The sequence below is a fragment of the Halyomorpha halys genome, unplaced genomic scaffold (genome assembly GCF_000696795.3).
Source record: "Halyomorpha halys isolate HHAL.00 unplaced genomic scaffold, Hhal_1.1 Scaffold493.1, whole genome shotgun sequence".
Taxonomy (NCBI): Eukaryota; Metazoa; Arthropoda; class Insecta; order Hemiptera; family Pentatomidae; genus Halyomorpha; species Halyomorpha halys.
This window is the reverse complement of record NW_027111379.1, coordinates 794,157-812,263: the sequence shown is the minus strand read 5'-3', so window position 1 is coordinate 812,263 and position 18,107 is coordinate 794,157. Positions and strand designations below refer to the sequence as shown.

General features: G+C 31.6%; 1 protein-coding gene across 1 annotated transcript in view; it reads right to left on the bottom strand.

The window, feature by feature from the left end:
• The window catches only part of LOC106683538 (tetraspanin-9), a 159,608-nt gene extending 145,718 nt beyond the window's left edge, over positions 1 to 13,890 (bottom strand). The window contains exon 1 of the mRNA XM_014425064.3: positions 13,731 to 13,890. The gene's annotated coding sequence lies outside the window, so the exon portion shown is untranslated. The remainder of the gene's footprint in view (positions 1 to 13,730) is intronic.
• Positions 13,891 to 18,107: the final 4,217 nt, after the last annotated feature.

The window sequence follows — 18,107 nt, the reverse complement described above, 5'->3', positions numbered from 1 at the left end:
TGACCCTAGTGGTCGAAACACTTAAATAAATAAAACAAACAAACAAATCATGTTATAAAAACAGTACAGCCTTACAAAGTACAGAGCCCATGACCCTTCTTGGGTTGTAGTGGTTCATATTATTATTATTAATAATAATAATTTATCCTATTTGGAGAAGAAGGTGGTTGAATAGGAGAGATCTCAATGAGGGAACAATGGGTGTATGACGTATAGGAGAAGGGATAGAGTTTCAGAGGGAGGCAGATCGGGTAAAGAAGGACTTGTCAAACTAGCAGTTCGGTGGGTTTAAGAGTAAACGTCCAATAGATGGGACCTCTTATTACAGGATTGAACGCAGGATTTGAAATGCAGGTTGTATAAAATAAAGTAAGGGCACTAAATTCTAATTACTTGGAACAAGAAAGACGCTAGAAAATACTGACATAGATAAGAAGCTACTTAAACTGGCTTAATACTGGATTATATGCGTGTCGCTGATGATCCCGAAAATAAATCTTATTTACCAATACCTATCCTGCGGACCTGTAAATTTAGAGTCCGCCGTATATCAGGGAGCCATAGTAAAAGTGGGGGGAACTAAGAGTTTTAGTTTAGACGGCGTGAAAGGAGATAGCAAAGACGATTAAATTAATCGACTATTAAAATTAATCGATTTAACAGGAGGATCAACGCTGATAAAGTATTTAATATTGTAAAGAACCTGTCCAATCTTTATTAAATCTTAAATACGACATTATTTTTTATTTAATTTTAACATTATTATATGACTGGATTACAAAATTAAATTAAATCAGGACAAACGGAAATACACCACACACCGACAACCTGTAAAGTATTTAAAATCAATCAATGCCACAAATTATGTGCTGTGGGGCCAGGTAATATACACGATCCAAAAAAAAAAAAAATAATTCATTTTAAAATCTAAAGATCATTAAGAGTTAACGGATAGGAGTTGGTGTAAGGAAAACTCCATCATTTTGCGCTATTCAGAAACTGAATAAATATAGTTTCCGATGTTTCCAATTTATTGGATCGACATTAAAGAGACATAAAGATTATTTTTTTCGTAAAAAAACCTATTTTGAAATTGTTCGCACTAAAATCACTTGCCTCTGCAAAACTTCAAATAAATTGAGACCATTGTAGATGAGTGGGTTAAGGCTTCACCTTAACAACTTCGAATTTCAAGTGGCGCCATCTCATTGTCGTTCTGGGCAGGTTGACTTTTATTTCGTACGCTCCCACGGAATGAAAACTTGACCCTCCCACTCTGATAAGAATAAATTGTTTACCTATGCGATAATCCCTCACCTTTCCCCCTCCCTATTTATCAAAAATGATCAGGTAAGTTGTAAACAAACAAACCAAAGTCTCAAATAGGTACAAGGATGATTTGAGATAAACACACTAAATAAAAATATCTTCTAGGTTTAAAAACACAATTGTATTCATTCCATAGTCCAAAGACTATACTATATATAAGATTATACAAATTCTATAGCGACTATACGTTTACCCCTATGTATTACAACCTCTTTGTACATACAGTTAGCGTACACATTAGGACTATCTATGGAACAAAGCAAAGAAATGAACAGACGCACTCCTAAAATTGAAAATTTCTGGATGATAGATCTATATGATTAGTTAAATTATTTTAATCCCAACCAATGCAGTTAATTTCTTCCACATTGAGATAGCATGAGAAACATGACCCAGGAAATGACAAGATCGAAATGTGCCGTACGCAGGATGAAAGTACAGGGTACGTGGTGCCGCTAGAAAGTGGGCAGGGACAGTTAGTGTAAGGTGTACGGGACAGGATATCGTCCGCTTTCTGTGACCTCAAGTTCTTGCGCTCACGTACCTTACAATACAGGAGAGAAGTAAATAAACTGTGCGTTTTTTTACCAATACATTTAAAAAAATTGATTTCTCTATCGATTGGAATCATTTCTTAAAATCGATTCTTATGTGTTATCCTTGAAGCTATCTCAGAACCACTAACGGACACAGCCTAAGGGACGCGCGCTACCTTCCCGCGTGGAAGGTCAACAAAATTCTCGAAAACGTCTTTCTATTACATGTAAATAAAACAGATGCCTTGAAAAAGTAAATAGTATTTACAAAAATTTATATTATTTTAACGTTAATTTTTAGGATTGACAATATCGATTAGATGTAATTGTTACACAAGTGCATTGCTCCTCAGAAAGTTCTTAGGTCCGGGACTACTACATTCGACAATTCTATGGTCCTCATTTAGATGACCAAAGACACTGGAAATCGTCTGTAATTTTTTTTTTTTTTTTTTTTACAAAACCTTGTAAAACCCTAGTCTTTCCTCTCTCTCTCTCCGATTGTTCCATTTGCATAGATCCACGGGGTATGTCTATTCATGGTCAGCAGCCGAGCGACGATTCAGATACACTTTCTGAAGTAGAACGTTTATAGAGTAAACCAGCATGGTTTAATTCTGAAAAATCACAAAGCGATTCAAGATACACAGGTAGCTTCATAAGCCCCCCCCCCCCGTCTGGTCAGTTTGAGATGTTCCAGTAGGCTGACGGTCCTCACACCTTATACTGCTCGGCCCAAACATATGTTATACTCATAGTCATCCAGCACACGACATTAACATTACTATCCAGTATAGACATCATACATAGGTATTTATATGTCATCCCTAATATCTATCTGTTACAGTGGTGTGCTAGCTGTCTTCAAGTATGGGGGCTAAACAAATTAATTCTGAAGAGGATCTTAACTGGAGACTATATTAAGGAATAAATGTTTATATGTGAGTAAGGCGTTTCAATCAAGTTAATCCTTAATTTATCTGTTCAATAGAATCAGGATTAACTTTATACATACATAAACCATCGAGAATACAAAAGAACTTTTAGAGATTAAAATATAAACTTTTTTTTAATTCCTAAACCTTTTACGATAGTTAATGCAAGTATTGCAAAGTATTTGGCAACTCATTTGTCATTAACTGCCTTAGGTCATTTGTTATTCCAAACAAATCTGTTTAGTCCGTTTGTTTATCGGCCTTGCTGGATGATGATGAAATATTACTGGTACAATTCAAAAGTTCCCCAGTTAATGAACTTTTTATTATTTTATTTTAATCGACTAGCTAATTCTAATAATTTAAAGTAACAGTCAAATTTATGTTAATATTCAGGAAGTGAAAATGATTTACTTCCTCGACTATCAAAAGTTGAATAGGATTGTAGCACTGAAGGTTAGATCACAATGATTTTCCAATATTATAATCGTCTTTATCAGGTGAGAAAATAAGTGATATTGAAAGATAATTTTGTTTTAATTGAATCGCAGTTCCATTCGACACCAACATGCTTTATTTACATATTAAACTGAGTTCAGTCAGTCAACATATTCACTAATAACAGACTAGCAACAAATTTATGCCACTAGGCAATTGAAGGGAAAATCTTCAATGTATAAATACCTCGTTTTCTCTGTATGTAATTGTGTTATAGGAGTCTAGGAAAAAAAGTTAGTTAATATTTTCACTTAGTTATATATTTTGTAGCAATAAATTCTTTCATTAAAATAATTAAATCATTAAACGTGTCTAAAGTTAAACAGCTAAATTATAAAAATTCTTCTAAATACATCACCGGGACTCCTACCCCTATCTAATAATATATTAATATCAAGAAGATTTACAAGGCTAACTAAATATAAAAAATATTTCATAAAACATTTGTACTTTTCCGAAATACGGTAAATGATAGAGATAAATTAAGAAAGTGTACTATGTATAGATTTTATAAAATATATTGTTTATTACAAAGAATTTATAATTAGTATACGTATTAAATATTAATATCATGGAACTATTTGGAGTATACTATACTATCTAAATTTAATTAATCTTTTTACTCCACTAACGCCTGTTGATCAGATTCAATACTTAGGACACCATCTTGACAAGAGACTTACTTGGAATCCACATACAAGACTGAAACGCGAAGAAACTGTTCGTAGATTTCGATTGCTACAACACCTACTCGATAAACGCTCTAAACTTCCCATTCACGGATGCTGAGTGGACGATCAATGCTCCCTCATCACAATCTGACTGTCCTCCGAGTATGAACAACGTGGCTATCTTCTCCACCTATAGCCAGCTGGAATCGGCTCTACGTCGCCGTACAAAAGGAACAAAGCGTCAGACCATGATGGGATTCCATACGTCCTAATGAAGATGCTTCCAAGGAAGGGTAAGGCATTCCTACTCAACATCTACAATCCCTGCATACGCCTATCGTACTTCCCCACAGCCTGGAAGTAAGCAATAGTGGTGCCACTTCTGAAGCCGGGGAAGAAAGGTCCCACTAATGAGACCCCTCTACAAAACCACACTGAACAGACTGCAGAGATTCCAGGGATCTGTTCTCCGAAATATCATCCGAAGAACCACGCCAGAGGGCCAAGAACAGTGTCATCCGAGAAGAGCTTCAACTCCCCACTGTGCGGAGTATATATGCCGACGACACTTTAAATTCTTTGATGGGTTGAAAGCCTGCTGCAACCCTCTGTTCCGAGAGATCGCCCCTCCGTTAAGGCCTGGGAGGTGACAGAGCACCGTCCCCTTGGTCGATGTCCTCGACGAGGGAAGGCCTTTGGATTCTAATGTCTAATGTCGATTTATTCACAATTTAACCAGCGAAACGGCCCCTCCCCGTCCCAATAATTCAACTGGCACCACAACACCACCTGGACCATGCACATACACACCTTAAAATGCCACAAGCCAATCGAATGAATTACAAAGTACCAGATATACATATACCTACGCTATTTAATTACTTATTTCGTCTGGGGGATACGACAAAAAAAAAATCCAAAATCCTACGTAAAATTCTTGACGCTCCTTCTTACGTTACAAATAAACTCAGAAAGACCCCCCATTCGTTGCAGATTTGGCCCAAAAAAGATATGCGTCTTTTCATTCCAAACTCCTAACCCATTAATTCTTAAGCTCTTATCCTTAACAATCCCTGATAATCCACCGAGGCGTCTGAAAAGTAGATGGCCACAGGACCTTCTAATTTAAATTAATGCTTGAAGTGCCCCCAATAGGTGGTTCCTTCCCAAGGTTTTCAAGTGTAAATGAAACATACAAGATATTTACTAATTGTATTTATTATTTGTACTGTTGTAAATCACATTAAGTAAATAAATTTTTAAAAAATTAATCTTTTTTATATTCTCGATGCAGAATGTGTGTTACCTGTGTCTGGTCTAAATTCATAAGATGTTATTCTTTTCAATTCCGAAAATGGAATTGGCGAAACTTAGACTGATTAGTTATTATAACATAATAGCAAAATAAAGAGGAAATGTAACCAAAATATAGTTGTAAAAAATAATTTAAATGCTTAACGTGAGTGAAAGGGGAAGTTACAAATATTGTTGTGATAAATTATAACAAAGAAAGTTGAATGTGAAAAATAGTTTTAAATTAATGTAAACATTTGACTAATTAGGTTAGACATTATCTAATAATGGCTTGTTAACAAAAATATATGAATCCCTAATGTTTTATAATGTCCTATAAGGTAATTTGTGGACTTATATAAATGACTCGGGCAGAATATCCTGCATGAAGTTGTTTTTTAAATGATTTGGTTCTAAAATTGTATTATTATATAATTGTATAAGTTAAAAATATTATTGTTATTTGTTTAGAATTGTTGAAGATCATATGTGTAATAAAAGCTGTTTGTAAATGTAATGTAAGTTGTCATCGAGGATGGCCAAATTAGCCGAAACGTCGGACTTATAAAGAAATAAGAAACTTTTTGAGACTAAACTGGACAAAAAATTGCATTTATTTGAACAATAATAAATAAAACCTTTGGAATATTTCTATTACAACTATTAAATTTAATTATTATTTTGAAATTTGTGATTCATATTGAGATTTTGAGAGGTAGGAAGGCAGCTGTGTCATATAAGATATATGTATCCACATATATTAAATTAAAAATTCAATCTTTACCGCTATAGCCCATGCAGGGTCATGGGTGCACTAGTTCATAAGGAACTACAGTTACTAGGCCAACGTTTGAGCAAGGAGGTGATTTGGTCAGAATCAAGTTAGACCGCCAGATTTTCCCCCAATTAAGGGTGACAGACTCTCAACCATGTTACATGTTACATCGTTTTAACTTGGTAAAAGAAGGAATTGTTTCTCCATATAACATAAGTTTTTTCCATTTAACACGCTTTAAAATGTTAAACTAAAGATCATGAATCTAATGTAACAAAGATACTACAAACTGTTAAATTATTTATATATTGTTACATTATTTATACTACATATTGAGGATTTTAAAAACATACTATTTGAGTTTTTTTTTTTGTTTTTTTTAACGCATCTGGACCGTCTTCCGTTTATATCTAAAGTATTTTTAAGAGATATAAGAAACTGTATGAGTTGATCATCCAAAGGTTATAGTACAAGAGCTGGGAAGAAAAAAAGGCAGTTATTTCACCCCAATCTTTAGGTTACTTTAATGAAAACTATGTATAATTACTAGTCAAAATTGATGAGTCTGCCAAGTGTTGATAGAGGGAATAAAAAATGGTGGCTGGATCGTAAACGTTAAAAATAATTAATTTTTCATTCGGAGCTATATATCTTAAAAATTATCAACAACATTAGAAAACCTAAAGGAACATCATTTAAATTAGAGTAAATTTGCTGAAATATGAACACTACTAGAGCTATTTACGTTCGATAGTTCTCGAGATATAGCTTAAAAAGCAACATTTCTTTAAAATGTACTGAAAGATTAGTAGTACTTAATTTATTATGAGAAATCTAAATCTCAGGAACTATGTGACGTATAGATGTCTAGCACTCAAATTAAAGCTGGTTTAATGTACTATACAGTAGCTGCTAACTTTTATCTTCGTAGGAATAGTAGTTTTCATGATGTTTGCTAAAATAAATTGATTTATAGTTGTCCGGACAATATGTTTGAAAACATAAAAAAAAAACTTCATTTCAGAACCCATAAGATGTATAGATGTCTGTCAGCACTCAAATTAAAGTTAGTTAAATTTACATAAAACGTTATGAGATATTTTATAGTAAATTTAACTAGCTTTAATTTGTAGAATACTTTATAGACCATGAAACCAGCTTCAATTTGAGTGCTAATATTCATCTGCAGGTCTAATGGTTTTAGAGATATAGATTTTTCAATATAAATAAGTAACTACTGATCTCGAGAACTATTGAACGTAAATAGCTCTATTAGGACTCTGTACGTAATGACTCCGGACGTAATGGAACAAAAAATCTGTTGAATATTTGGGACATGGGGTATAGATGGCTCTGCCTGCATCTCCTCTAAATAATGCTTTCAACTCCTAGTTTGAACTCTAATATTCATTTCTACTCAATACTAGGAGTGATAAGTTGTAGATATCCGAGATCAACAATTAATCGCAATTGATTAGATAAGTTCAAAATAAATCTTACAAAAATAATTAAGAGATAATAAAAAGAGGTTATCCTTGGAATAATAATAAAAAAAGAAGTACAACAGGGATGAAGAAATGGGTTGCTCTATCCATTAGCAGCTTATTGACAGGCTGGGGGCATCCAGGCTAAACAATGCAGGCCAGTTTCACCTCCTTCGGTGTCCGCTCTAATTCAGGTCGTTCCCTAAGGCCGCCGTCTCTTACTTCAACAATATCTCTTTGGCAATTTCTTGTAGAGTTGTTAATAAACTTTCTCTGAGGTGGTGGCTTCGCTGTCGCGGTCTCGCCCCACTTCGACCAGCGACGCGGGCTCAAAAAAAAAAGTTGAATAGAATATCAAATTTGTTCCTAGAACATCCTATATTAAAATCAACATAAGATATTTACCCGCTGAGGCAGACCTATCTCAGATGTACTACACGTCCCTCTTATTTACTACCTTTTATTCTTTTCTTTCTTCTCTAAGATCCTCTCTTTTCTAATTCTATTGTTCTTCCCTCCCCCACTAAATTACCTATCTTCATTACATCTTATTACTGTTATTTATATTACTACTCTTAGCTTATATGACTTTATATTTCCTTCATTAATTTTGTTGTTTACACATATATGGGGGCGTGACGGCCTTGCGAGTTGGGGCGAAGGTCCCATTGCGCTCGGTTCGGAACGTTGTGGGTTCGATTCCCACCTGGAGCAGTTAATATGTCCCGAAAAATGAATCTCGACACTCCCACCTAGGTCATTTGGCTGTCATAAATTTTTAAACTTAACAATTTTTCTTAAAAAGAAAGCAGTCTGAATGCGGTAAAAGAAAACAACTTTTAACAGAAACAAACAAGAGTCATTTAATATGTGCCAATAGTACAAGAGCCCAAGAGGAGAAAAAAGTAATTAATAGTAAAAATTGATGAGTCTGCCAAGTATAGGTAGGGGGAATAAAAATGGCGGCTGTTTCAAAGCAATAAAAAAAACTATTTTTTCATTCGGAGCTCTAAAAGAAGGAACAACACAAGAAAACCTAAGAGAACGTCATTTAAAGAAGATTAAATTTGCTAAAATATGAGCCCTAATAGAGTTATTTACGCTAAATAGTTTTCGAGATATAGCTTTTTAAAAAGCAACATTTCATAAAAATGTTGTATGGGACGTACTAAAAGATCAGTAGTTAGTGAATTTATTTTGAAAAATTTATATCTCAAAAACCATTTGACGTACAGATGTCTATTACCACTCAAATTAAAGCTAGTTTAATGAGCTATAAAGTAGTTTATGGTGTTTATCTTCGTAGGCGTAATAGTTTACATGAAATTTGCTAAAATAAATTGCTTTACCATTTTATACGAACAACTAGAAATTAACATTTTGTGAGTTTATTTTGTCGAATATCATAAAAACTACTACTCCTACAAAGATAAACATAGTTAACAATTTGTAGTAAATTTAACTAGCTTTAATTTTAGCACTGGCAGACATCAGTACGTCCAATGATTTCGGAAATAAAATTTTTCATAAATCAAATTTATTGTCCGAACAACTATAAATCAATTTACTTTAGCAGATATCATTAAAACTACTATTCCTACGAAGGTAAAGGTCATAAACTTCTTTATAGTCCATTAAACTAGCTTTAATTTGAGTGCTAACAGACATCTGTACGTCCCATAGTTCCTGAGATATAGATTTCTTAAAATAAATTAGCTAACTACTAATCTTTCAGCAGATTTTTAAGAAATTTTGATTTGTTAAAAGCTATATCTCGGGAACTATTGGACGTAAATTGCTCTTTTAGAAGAAATATTTCAGAAAATTTACTCCTCTCTTAGATTTTCTAGTGGTGTTGGTAGTTTTTAAGATATAGAGCTCCGAATGAAAAATCAATGTTTTTTTAAGGTTTTGAAACAGCCGCCATTTTTTAATACCTCTACCTATACTTGGCAGACTCATCAATTTTTACTAGTAATTATACATAGTTTTTATTGAATTAATCAAAAATTGGGGCGAGATAACTGCCTTTTTTTCTTCCCGGTTCTTGTACTGCGAGGTTTCGCCCCACGTCGCGAGGCTTCATCAGGGCTAAAAAAGATAAAAACTCTTAAATAAGATTTTAAAAAAATGAACAATGTAAATTAAAAATAAAAAAGAGATGTACAGTGAAAAGTAAAATTAAATGAGAATAACAAAGCCTTTATTAATGAAAATGGAAATAACAACAGATAAAAAAGAAATATAAATGCAGTTGTATTTTATATTTCTTTATAACTGTATTATATGTTTTATTTTATCTATAGTTATTTCTATTTTCATTAAGTGTCAAAAATGTTTTATTATTGTTATTATTTAAATTTATTTTCTTTGTACATCTCTTTTTTATTTACATTCTTCATTTTTTTTTTTTTATCCTCATTCAAGTGTTTGTATATTTTTTATACCAGATGAAACCCTACAACGTGGGGCGAATCGTTGGCTCATACTGGATAGTTTTATTGGAAGTTTGCTGATTGACCGTGTGTATTAATAAACGGAATATGGTCCGGGTGCGGTCAAATGAAACTCAAATAGTAATGACTATTTTTATTTGAGCCAGCGTTTCGCTCCACGTTGCAGGGCTTCGTCAAGGCTGTTTTGACAGGAGTCAAAGTTAGGGTGACTTGGACTCTGACTATTTGAGTTTCATTTGACCGCACCCAGACCATATTTCATTTATAAATATTTTATTTCTATTTGAATTTTTTTTCTTTGATCGCACTTTACCATCTTTCTTTTGTTATCATACGCGAGGTCAACCATCGATCTTCTAGTATAACTATTTTTCATTAATGTAATCAAATATAGGGGTGAAATAACTTCTTTTTTTTTGCTCCACTCGGACTCTTGGACCAATATCTCGAAATGCCGTCAATGGAAACAGAACTAGGATGGCTGATCGGAACGCCCTACCGGACGTGCGGTATTGTCCAAGACCGCTAACTACAACCTGTCATTTCCTGTCCATTGTAGTTTCTACTGCCGCCACTTTAAGAAAACTCATGGCCACTGGCAATAATAAAAATATTTAATTTTTTTAAGAAATGTATTCTGATTCTATCTTTGTCTACCCATTAACGAAAACTAAAATATGTGATCAAAAAGAGACCAAGAGAGTCAGTGCCATATCTATCCGAGGTCCCGCAATCCTTTGTGCTCCCTAACTCTGGCGATCGATTCATTAAGAGCCATCTTCTCTTAATAAAAAAAAAATAATAACTGCAGACGTTGAAAACATTATAAAAAAGAAAAATAATTAAAAATCAAACAGTGTTCTGTGTAAATAATGAAAAACATTGAAATTTACATAATGAGAACCCCATAACCCTCTTCTCTCTTCAATTCTTTCCTTACATACGATATTTACATCTGTTTATTAAGTTTCAATTTTACTACAAACCCTCTTTTGAATTATAAAACTCAAGATATCACCTCTTCATTTTTTTAATTTTACCATATATTTTTATGTTTCGGAGAGCGAGATGACAATGTGTAATCCCAAGGAACCAGGTTCGAATCGGGCTGTAGCAGATAATTATTTATTGTGTTACTGTAGTCGTGAGTCCACCCTGCGGGTTCGGGTCCCATCTTGTGCCCGCCCAGCCCCTATAAAGTGGATACCCTTAATGGTGGGAAAATCTGGCGGTTGAGCGTGATCATAAACAAATCACATCCTTGTACAACCGTAGTTCCAAAAACAGTACTTCCTTACAAAGTACTTCATTTTGCGCAAAAAATACACGTTTTGAGTTCCACTGAGTCCAAAAACCAAGACTCGCAAAAAATACACGTTTTGAGTTCCACTGAGTTCAAAAACCAAAAAAAAAAAAGTGACTTGCTATAAAATATTAATTTACTTTTCTCATATTTTGTTGAGAGTCGGACCTTTGTCTATATGAACTTCTTTGTACCTAATGAGATGTAGAATTTTTTAATAGCTAGAGCACCTTTACTTACAGCTGAATTTTCGAGAGTTCTAATTTTGATTTTTCTTTCCATTCTTTCATTTAGTTTTCTGGGACGACCTTTGCGCCGGTTATTTGCAGTTCAGTCTCGTTCTTCGTATCTCTTAATCACGCACCTTACTGTAGAAAAGTGGAGAACTAAGACATCTCATATTTCGCGATATGATTTTCATTAGTTGCGAAATAAATTCAATTTTTCGCGAGTGGTGGCACTCAGTTTACTTGTTTTTGGCATTATTAAGCATTTAAAAATATTTAGTTCTTACACGATCGAAATATTTTGTAATACTGATAGGAAAGAACAGAATTATACTCTATGAGTAAACAAACATAACTTTGTATTTATGAACAAACAAACAAGTGTGCAAATACTTTTTTCCTGGCGGTTATGTTATTTTTAAATATTTTTTTATTATGATTAAAGTTTTACAATTAAATATATACTGTTACTTAGCGAGTTTTAATAAGTACTTTTTATTAGGTGAACTCAAATGAACTGTTTTTACATTTCAATTCATTACATACTTTTTTTCTGTAACAATGTTAAATAACTAGATGTGAGGAGTAAATTTATATTTAAGGTATGTTTAATTGTTAATAATAATGTTGTTAAAATTGTTACAAACGAATATATAATATAAGCTGTTAATTGTTGGATTGTCCTTGAGGATGGCCGAATTGGTCGAAACGTTGGACTGTTGATGATATAATAAAGAGTGCTGAGACTTAATCGGGATACTAATTGATTTTTTTAAAGAAAAAATGCAAGTGCAAATACTTTTTCTCCGTATATAAGAAATATACAAATATAGTAAGCAGAAATGCTGTTAACTTGAATAATAAATAAATAGCTATTTTAAAATGTATAAGGATTAATTTCACCTCAAAATATAAGTAAGTGAAAGCTGTGTGTCGTGAACATCAGATTTTTTAAATGTTGTTCCCACGCACCATTTAATGTTTTAAATATGGTGCATACTTAACTCATCAAAAAGTACTGTATCAAATCGAATTTTACATTCAAATTTAGATCTGAGATTCGCAATGGGATAAATATCCTAAAATAAATTAAGAGGAAGGTCAAATTTTCACCAAAAGTTTTGGGTGGTTTTCTTGTGTTTTTCTTTAAAACATTTCGGCTATTTAACATCAGGGATAATGAAAAATGGACTAGTTTAATTACACAACAAAAAAACATAAATAAGTATGCTCGATGTTTTTATAATGTTAATACAGCCAAAGCATCATTGTTATAAAGAAAAATGCTATTTCCAAGTATGAAACAACTGCTGACCAAATCTCGAAAAAAACCCGCTCTTTTAATATAATAAATGCGAGGTCTTCAAGTCTAGGTAAAGAGCCAATAAGATCATTATAATAAGTCGCAGAGGTGGGTCTAGAAATTATCTTAAGGGACTGTTAAAAAAAATTAATAAATACAATTCATATGAATTAACATAAGAAACCTCTTTATAAGGCTTTATAATTTATTTAACTTCCTAAGGTTCCAGGGGAGTTTCCCGCGCCCACCTATGATCAATGATACCTTTAGGATACTAGCATAGGTATTTGATTTAAATAAATCAAATTTAAATTTAAAATATACTAAAAAAAAAATACTGCAAACTAAAAGAACTGCCCAAAAAATTTCCAATTTACCTTCTTTTACCAAATTACCACTAAGGTAATGATATAAAATTAAATTCATGAACATTTTTCGAAGAACTAGGAGTCATAATTTTTATTTGATAACTTCAAACAAAGCAATTAAAAAAAATATTGATTAATGTTTCAAAGTAAAAACTAAAGGTTTCCGAATAGTTTACATATGAATAATGATTGTACTTTGTACTTATAATGTACGCATAATAAAAAATTATTATCAAACAAAACATTATCAAATTAGAAAATCATAATCCAAAAAATTGTAATATTATACTAAGTGTAAAAAAATATAATTGGATCTGTTCAGAAAAATTACTTTACAAACGTATTTACACAATACTAACAATATTAGTACTAGTATTTACAACATACTATAATACTAGATTTTTTTTTAAATTGGCTTTCCTGGCAATGACATCGAAATTTAATTTAAATTATTTAAAAAATATAATCAAAAATGTATTAAATTTATATAAACTTTGATTAAACAAACTACAGTAAAACAAATATATATTTGGAAGTGTTCAGATTTATTACCTTATAAGAATTTATGAAAATGCAGAGGCTTCTAATTTTCCACTTAACAAACACAGAATATGTCAACTATCACGAAACATTTACGTCAAATACGATTTTATGTGACAGCACTTCTACGATACATACACCTCCGATAACAGAGAGGGAATGTTGGCGCTCAAGTCCGGGAACATCTCCCTCCACCATAGTCCATGTCGCTATCTGTAGTTCATCAAATTAACTAATTATCAATGGTATTAAGAAAAAAAATACTCTAATATTTAAATAAATAATTAATTCGGAATATAAACAACGTTTCTTACACAGAATGACTTATGGTTTTTACAAACAAAAATATATGTTCTGATTATTAGAGCAACATAAGGACAAAAATAAAAATGTTGGTGGGAAACCTGATTTTGTTTTCTCTATCTAACCAAAAAATTGAAATTCTTATTTTTAAATTAAGTTTATTATAAGCGTTGTAAAATTTAAGAGATAATAAATAAACAACTATGTATGAATTCAAAAAGTATTAGTAGTAAATTGTTTTTGGTTCCATAAATCCATTTCATTTTAAAACGTTAAATATTAAAAATTCTGACAATTCTCTATCAATATTGTACATATGATGATAATTATTGACATTCACTCCTCCAAAAAAGGCGGGAATAATGTTTGGCTTGTTAAATAACCAAACTTAACTGTTAATCTTCAGTATTAGATATTAGAATACATATACAAAATATTAGAATACATATTACAAAATAAAAATATTACAGCTCTACAAAATAAAAACATCACATATTATATATTTAAAGCACCATTGGAGTCTATAAATGAAGAATATATTTTATATTTACTTAATAGGTAATATACATTTCAATGTTTTAATTTGGTTTCCAAAAAGAACTCCTACAAGCATTACCTATATTGTATATACAAATATAGAACGTCGCTACAATTGTTTAAGGGGGGAGATATAAAATTTCTTATTTGACAAATTACATCTAATCCCTATATTAAAAATACATCTGATTCTCATATATTTCAATATCTATTCAGGTCCTAATTTTACTTTAAGTATAATCCTGAGGTTTCACCTTTGACCCTTGATCTACTCTTTGGATATAAAGCTGAAGATTCTCCTGAATTTATTGGGTCGATTTAATTACACTGTTTCCCTAGTCTCCTTTAAGTTGTTTTCACATAAGAACTTTTTCTTACTATTTTAGATTCAGGTTCTTATCTCCCTTTCTCTCTTGAATTTCTCCTTAGAGGGAAAAATTTCCTGTTGAATGAGCGGGTAACTTATTGTTAAAAGGTTTGTAGTCTGGGCAAGACGTAATCGTTCCTGCCTTATTTTGGTAGACTGTTTCTCATTATGTCAGTTTCACATTATTCTCAACCATGAAAAGTTAAGAGAAGGCAAAGACAAATATTTATGAGTCATGTTTTCTGCATCTACTGATGCCCATAAAATAAACTTCAAACCAACAATATAATGCTATAATTAGTGATAATTGTTGCTTATAATAGTACCAGTTCAGGTAGTTTTCCTTTTTTGTCACATTTTATTTTTTTATGGTTCATTTACCATGTAGGTATATGTTAGTTAAAATAGAAATATATTTTAAAATATAAACACCTTACAGTTACTATTCTTCTTCTGAGCCAAGTAAAAGATCAATTATGTTAAACTATACACATAAGAGAGAAATAAAGTTATCTATGCTTATCTGATTTGTACAAAATTGCAAATCTTTAACAAATAAAGTTCTATTTTATCCTATTCTACATATAACTATTAAAATATTAGTACTTATCACTTAAATATAAAAACAGGCTAGATCTTTTAATGGTTTTGAAACATTATAAAAAAGTACAAGTAGGCAGTTTAAGTAAGAAATAAATCATGTCCAATACAATCAATTTTTTTAAAAATTATAAAATGGTGGAACAAGATCCCTCTATGTCGACCTCCAAGAGAACTGAAGAAATAATATTATTTTAGTGAAACCAGTATCATATAAAATTTCCAGAAACTTTTACATTTTTTTCAGAATTTATTAGTAATTTTGTTTCTAGGTGAAAAAAAATCTATCAATGAAGCCCAATATTGGCTTACAAATGCATTCCATTTTTACAACTGGCTTCTCTGATCTAAATCTTATTCATTAAAAAAAAAAAAACCAATCCTAATAATTATAATTATGTATAACACAAGGGCGTACCCAGAATCAAAACTAGGGTTTGACATTTCAGCAAGGAAAAGGCAAATGAAACCAAAAGTTTAAGAAAATTATATAGAATCATAGTAGTGCTTTATTAGTTGTTACAATTATTTGCTTAAAAAAAATATGATTTTTTATTAAATTAATTTTTTTTTACTTGCAGGGAGGGGAGGCAGCAACCTTCTCCTACCCTCTGGGCACGCTAATGGTATAACTTTTTTTTTTGTATATGTGCAGAATGAAGTAATATAATAGTTAGAATGTAGATACATTGATATTTATAAAAAAAATCTGTTAATAATTAGGAATAAATTCATAATTTTAAATAAATGTTTTTTTGTTTTAAATTTTATAAACTTAATTAAATTTCAAAAATATAAGAATTGTCAATATAGCTAAAAATTACAACTTTTGCATGTAAGTGTCATAATAGCTATCACCTAAACATTAAAATGTTATTATTTTTCTTTTTTGTTTAATATATAAAGTTTCTTATGTAAACAAAAATTAATAAAAAGTATATAATGTATTCTCTTCCTAGCTCAACAAAACTTTGGGAATAGAGAGGAAGATCTTGAGGAAGATTTAAGGGCCAGTAAAGTTATTGGAGGGATATAGGCTGAGGCCTATCAGAGCATTATACAGAGAAATGGATGACCTGGAAACGGACATTAGGTTAAGGAGGCTGCTTTTCTACAGTCATGTGGTCAGGATGAATCCGAGCAGAATTAATAGGGAGATCTTTAGGAAAATGTTTAGATACAAAGGGGGTGAGGAAGACATTAAGCAGATGAAGAGAGAAATGGGGAAATTAGGAATCTCAAGTCAAGACTGCCTCAATAGAGATAAATATAAGGAAAAATTAAGGAAGATTAAGGTCCTTGTGGTTGCCAAAGAGGAGAGAATGGGGAGAGTATGGGGTGGGGAAGAAAGAGGAGTGCAGTCTGAAATAATGAAGAGGTAAGTACAAATGTTGTTCTTGATATACCCAATTTAGCCACTAAATCATATCACACACAGAATTCTTGAATCATCACTTTTACTATAAGAAAATTAGCATCTTTCATCAACAACTGGCCAAAAAATTAAACAAGATCGATGTTTAACAACTGCAAGTACTCTGCGGGTGTGCAATGCCATATAGAACAGATTCTGATTTATAGTACCAAGAACTAGTGACATAAGAGCCAGTTCAAGTCGAAAGAGATTTTCTTCAACAGATGTGCCTGGGTAAATATCTTAAATGTTTCAGAGGGGTATGAAATATTACTTTATTAATGAAATCAATCAGTTTGTGCATCATAGTATAAAGCAAGGAGACAAGATAAAAGGACCATGCAGTTTGGTGTTCTCTTCCCAGGAGACTATAATTATCACAAAGTTACACACAGAAAATCAGAAAGGAATATGTCAAGACAAATAAGAGGTAGAGCTGAATCTTGGAAATCACTATGTATCACAAATTTCATAATGGCAACAAGATACCATAAAAAATATTCACCTTAAAATGATGGTAAAATATATGTTTCAGGGGACTTTGGAAACAAAAAGATTGTTTTCCATGAAATTTTTTATTACCTTTTCAACACTCGGCACCTCTGAGGGTATTTTCCAGAAACCAACGTCATTACTAAGTTTTCCACTTCAACCTCATTAGTTGTAAATATTTTGTTAACAAACGACAAACGAAAATACCAGATCATTTTACAGGAAAATAGTTAAGAAACTAAATTTCTAAACAATTATTAATTATTGTCAAAACATTTGTATATAAATTAATTGATATTTTTAGTTTTAAATTGATTTATTTATAAAGTGAAATTTTTATTTCCCGTTTGGTAATTAAAATTTTCACTTATCCGAACCCCCTAGATTTTAATTAGATCGGATCAGCAAGAGTCCACTGTATATATAAACCATCACTAACTACACTTTTTAAGAATTTATTTTGCTTTCTTTTTTCTTAACTTCAAGAATAATTTAACAAATTAATAAAATCTAAATTACAGACCAAGTATCATCCCATATCAGTCAATGCCTAAGTTAAATAACAAACAAATAACTGTGGACCAAAGAGTATCCAATGAGTTGAGTATAAACACAATTAAAATTTAATTTTTTTCCCAGAACCAATCATGGTGCACCAAAGTATTAGACCAATATA